The sequence below is a fragment of the Geotrypetes seraphini genome, chromosome 16, assembly GCF_902459505.1.
Source record: "Geotrypetes seraphini chromosome 16, aGeoSer1.1, whole genome shotgun sequence".
In the NCBI taxonomy this organism is placed as follows: Eukaryota; Metazoa; Chordata; class Amphibia; order Gymnophiona; family Dermophiidae; genus Geotrypetes; species Geotrypetes seraphini.
Genome location: NC_047099.1, coordinates 13,090,420 through 13,096,448, shown reverse-complemented (window position 1 = coordinate 13,096,448; position 6,029 = coordinate 13,090,420).

The following is a 6,029-nucleotide window of genomic DNA, read 5'->3' as shown; positions in this document are numbered from 1 at the left end:
TGCAGCCATCCGCCTCCTACACAACCTCAACTACCACGATTCCATCTCCTCGGCACTCCATGCTGAACACTGGCTCCCAATCAGCCAACGCTGTACTTTCAAAGCCCTGGCAATTGCCCACAAGAGAATTTATTCCACCACCCCCTCCTACATAAAATCCAAGCTACCCATCTACAACCCCACTCGCACCCTCCGCTCAAAGTCAGAGATACGCCTTTGAACCCCCCCCGGAAGATCCCTGCTCACAGAAACAGCCCACAAACGATCCTACAGCCACTTCATTCCTCACCTTTGGAACCAACTCCCCCCCCAACTTAGACAACAGAACTCATTATTAACTTTCAGGAAATCGGTAAAGACCCTCCTCTTCAACTAAAGATCTCCTCTGTCTTCTCCCCCCCTTACACCCCCCTCCACCCTCCTATCTCCCCCCAAAAAACTCCAATATAACCCTCTCTTACTCTCTCCACCAACAAATTGTATCTAAACGCATATAACTTTCCTTAAACTAAACTACTGTATTTCCCCCTTCTCTCTTTCTGCTATACTCTCCCTGTACTTAATTCTCTCCAAATTCTTAAATCCAATGACTAAACCTGTTGTATTACTTATATGTCTATTTACTCTCTACTGTGTATGTTCATTTGTAGACCGTTCTGAGCTACTGGGAGGACGGGATAGAAATCCAAATAAATAAATAAATAAATAAATAAATAAATAAATAAAATAAATAAAGGCTGTCACATGGCTTACACCCAAACGAGTGTTAACTGTGAAACATCCCCGGGCTCTACTCCGTATTTTTTACAATAAAGTGCACCCAATAGTGCTCAGTGTGAAAAAAGATATAAATAAATCAATCAAAAAAACACACTTAACCATACACTACAATTGTCTATGCCCCTTGTCCAGGGGGCCAAAGGAGCCCAAGTCCAGCCAAGCAAAGAAACAACAGGAAGTACTTAGCTTCTCTGTGAAGACAAACAGCCAGCGAAGGTATTTTTCGTCCAACGGGACTCCGTTTCGGGGGTGCACACCCCCTTCTTCAGGAACGGCTGGGCTGCGCTATGACCATCCAAATCATCCGGCACAGCAAGGATTGGCAAAGCAGGAAATGGCACTGAACCGAACAGAACGCCTCCAATTTAAACTGCAGACTCAATCATGTGATAGAATAAGAAAAAAACACATGACTCCAAGAAACTTCAGAGAGCCCGGGGATGTTTCACAGTTAACATTCGTTTGGGTGTAAGCCATGTGACAGCCTTTACCACTGGATCTCTAGTGGGTGGCTGTGTGACTGAAGGCTCTTCCGTTTATCATACTTATAATTTAGTGAATGTAGTTGAGCCGTTCCTGCTTTTGTCTCTCTCCCTTGTCCAGTATTATTCTTGGGGTTTGGGAGGTCAAATACTGCCAAAACAGGCTTACAAAAGGCAGTTTTTTAATAATGTCTATTCTAAAAGGAAAAGTAAGAACATGGAGCTAAATATGCAACGGGGTTTAAAGAGGCAGGAGAAGATCCTGCTCATTTAAATTCCAGTCAGTGGGTCAGGAGGGGATAGTCAGCGGCACTTTAACTGGGCAGTACTGCCGGATATCTCCTCTAATCGCAAAAGCACTGTGGCCCGGATTCTCTCGACGGCGCCAATATCGGCGGCCGCTTGATCGCGTGTCAATCATGCAACGGCGCTGTAGAGAGAATTGCACTTCCGGGTAAGATAGGCTTGGGAAATGTAGGCCAGGGTTTTCCAGGCCTACATTTCTGGCGCCTATCTTTGTTGTGAATTGCGCCTACGTAGGCACTGCATGGCATGGTGCCGTTTATAGAATCAGCTGCTGTCTGATTAGTTTTGGAGAAGTCCGGAGAAGAAACAGGGCAAAGTGGGAAGATCTCACTTTTAGGGGTCCTTTTATCAAGCCGCGCTAGCGGGGTTAGCTCGTCGGACATTTTAGCACGCGCTAACCCCCGCGGCCGGCTAAAAAAACTAACGCCTGCTCAATGCAGGCGTTAGCGCGGCAGGCGGTTTAACGCGCGTTAAACCCCCCCTACCGCAGCTTGATAAAAGGACCCCTTAGTTTATAAAGTGATGTGGTCTGGAGTTTTGTTACATTTGTGCAAATTGGTGACACCTTGTGTGCCAAGTAGGGCGTTAAGATCTGCTACCCCAAACTTACTTGCTGTTTTTGAGGTCAGCTGTGCCCGTCTAATGAGCACACATAATAACACCGTTATTTGTTTTTTTTTATCAAGCCCCAATTCTTTGGAGTGATCTGCCTTCTTATTTGCTGGAAGAGCATTCTTTAACTTGTTTTTAAGGTATATTTACCCCCTCCTTTACAAAGCCGCGCTAGCATTTTTAGCGCCGGCCGCAGTGATAAGAATTCTGACACTCATAGCATTCCTATGAGTGTTGGAGTTCTTACCTCGGCGGCCGGTGCTAAAAACCCTAGGGTGGCTTTGTAAAGAAGGGAGTTATTTTGGCAAGCATTTCCAGGTTCACCCTTGGAATTGGTTGTTTAGAGGGGTTTCTTTTTTTGTTGTTGTTGTCTTTTATTTTTATATAAAGAATGATACTTTGGGGGGTTTTTGTATTTGGGTGGCCTGTTGGTGGGGACTTTCCTGTCTAGTATATGGAGTTCTTTTCCAATAGGTGACTTTATATAAAACTGTAAACTGCTTAGATTGCATTGTAAGTTTGCGGTATATCAAGTTGAATACATCAGTAATGATCTGTAAGTTCACATTAAACCGCAAACAGTTCAAAGAAAGACAAAAGCGTTGAAAACATTGGATGAAAAGTTTTGTTTCTGCAAAGTGGATATACTGTAGATTGTATTCTGCCATATTCCTCCTGAAACCCTTTCTTTCTTCTGTTATAATTAATATTATTGTTACTATTTTCTGAATAAATTTGCTGTGATTTGCTTCTTTCTGAGAGCACCACCACTCAAGATGCTCTTCTGATTTCTTTCTTAATTTCTGCACCATTAATGAATACAAATCAATATTTATTTTACAGTACTCCCCCGATATTCACGGTGGTTCCGTTCCAGAAACCCCCGCGAATGTCGAAAAACCGCAAATACGTTTTTTAGGCAGGGGAGACAGGAGAGGGCAGCCGGAGTGCCGGCGAGTGAAGGAAATCTCTCGCTGTATTCTCCGACTGCCTCTTCCTCTACTAAAGTCGGGCCTCACCAATCAGGAGCTGCTTTGACACTCACCTCTTGATTGGTGAGACCTGACTTTAGTACAGGAAGAGGCAGTCGGAGAATAAAGCAAGTGATTTCCTTCACTCGCCGGCGCTCCGGCTGCCCTCTCCTGCCTCCCCTTCGTGGTCAGAAAATACCGCGAATGACCGGGATCGTGGACCGCAAATTCGCATGGGAGCACTGTATTTATTTAAAAATTTTCTTACCCGCTTAAACCTAAGCGGTTTACAAAATGCAATCATAGATATGATATGATAGAATGCATAATCAGACAGTGTATTAATAAGGTTTTCTTACAGCATAATTATTCAGTTAGTGAATGCTTCCATAAATAATGTTGTTTTAAGTTTCTTCTTCAATTTTTTCAAATCCTTAAGTAATCTCAAGGAACCCTTCAGACTATTCCATAGGGACACCCCTACTATTGAGATTGCTGAAGTTCAGTACATACATACAACATTTCATCAATGCCTCATAAATCCTCATGTTTTAACTAGGCATAAATCCCCCCGAATTTTATAATACTTGTCGCATCTTTAGTGAACACCCTTGGCCCCCCCCTTTTCAATTGCATTCTAAACATTTTATGCGGCCATTTTGTTAAAGGATAGCTCCTAGCAAGATGCGTTTGCAAATTCAAATTTGTCACCAATTGGTGCCAATAATTCTTAGCCCCCTTTTATTGGTACAAATTGGCTCATGACCTCGAACACGTTCCCAAATTTGCATGTGCAATTTTGAGCTCCATTTGTAGAATCTGGGGGGTTAGTATGCTAATGGGCCTCAACGCGTGCTAACTGCCACTGCGTCCATATGGCATCGAAGGCAGATGGGGCACTCTAATACTATCAGTGCACTAAGGGGTCTTTTACTAAGGCACACTAGCCGATTTAGCGCGTGCTAACGCGTCAATAGAATATACCGGGTGCATTAGCATTTGGAGCGTGCTAAATCGGCTAGCTCGCCTTAGTAAAAGACCCCCCTAAGTGAGTATTAGCAAAACAGGTCCTAAGGGCTGGATTCTGTAACTGGTGCCTAAAAAGATAGATGTCTAACGTTAGGCACCTCTTGTATGTGACTCAGACTTAGGCACCCATTACAGAATCGTGCTTATCTTAAAACTTAGGCGCTTGTAATATAAGCCAGGGTTTTCGAGGCCTTTATTATAGGTGCCTAAAAGTCCTTTAGAGAATCACGCATAGCTTAAGTCTTTCTTCGCCTCTAAACACGTCCGCTTTGGTGTGAGATGCCCACTAGGCGCCATGCAATAGGTGACCGTCTTTTGTAGAATTGCAGCTAAGAAGACAGGCGTCTAGCGCCCAATTTTTATTATTTTCAATTGTGAACTTGTTAAAGCTCATCATTGAAGCCAATTTACTAATTAGGTTTTATAGAATTTTCTCCCCCTTTTATCAAGATGTCCGAGAGGTTTTTAGCATTGAACGCTCTGATGCTCATAGAATTGACTCTCAGAGCACTTACCTCGCCAGCCTGTGCTTAAAACCTCTAGGCAAAAGGTTCTTGAAGATAGGAAGTGAAGTAAATTGAACAACTCAAAATAGTACAAAATCCTCACTCAGCAGGATAAACCATTCAAAAAAAGAGAAGAACAGACCAACTTGTATCATTCTTCGTATTTCTTTATTCAAAAATTTCTTGCTCCAATGCCCGACGGGACCCGTTTCGCCAACACTGGCTTTTTCAAGGGTTCCAGCAGGGAGCACTTACGGTAATTTAGCTTCCTCTTACTTCAAGGGCAGGAGCACAGCTTGACATTAGGGGGGTTAATGTGTGTGTAGTCTTGGTTTTACAATGTTAACACTGGTACAATCTGCTTTCATGAAAAAGTTCTAATGAAAGCAAAAATGTGAAGGAAAAAGTGCTGCTCTTCCACCTCCCAGCCTCATTGCCCCATGACACATGACTTAAATTGTGCTAGCAGCGGCTTGTGCCCCTCTATCTCTGCCCCCACCCCCTAAGTCTTTCCTCTTAAACTCACAGAGCTCATCTCTTCATCTACCTACAAGCTCCTACACCTTTAAAAGAGTGGACACAGAGTCAAAGGGGACAGACTTTAGCTGAACATTCATGTCCGGGCACAAGAAATGTCACAGTTCACATGAATAAAATCCAGCCATTATTACAAATGATTTCACTGGCCAGAAATGGCTGCCGACTGGTTAAACCGCTTGTGTGCGGCTATCCAATCATTTTCAGTGGCACTGAAATGACCGGTTAATGTTAAATTAAAAAGCGGCTAAATTGTGGGTTTTCCAGGGTCAGAGTCGAGTTAAGTGCCGATATTCAGCCCCTCACTGCATAAGTAAACCACTTAAATCAGGGGTACACTAACTAAAATGCACGGGACAAACGCACACCGACAATCACGTGCAGGACCTATGCACGCCGGATTAAAACAGTTATAGTAAGTGCTTCGAGGGTGTGTGTGTAGGGGGGAACCCTCCCATTAAACTTAAAAGTGATTGCGCTTCCTTTGGGGGTGGGGGGTAGAGGGGAGGCTGGAGGGTAAAACTGCAGTTTCCTCTGTAATGGGGGGGGTTTCCCCCCAAACACACCCCAATGGTTCTCCCCACACCCCCTCATAGCGCTAACAGTAACTGTGTTAATCTGGCACTCATAAGTCCTGTGCGTGACTGTCGGCACGCCATTGCCGGCGTGCGTTTGTCCCGCACATTTATGACGTGACACCAAATCAGGCCGTATATAGCAGTCTTATCTTTAAGCAGTTTAGCCAATGTGGGCAAGGGATGATTATTCAGTTAGCTTACTATGTACTCAAACATAGATATTGAATG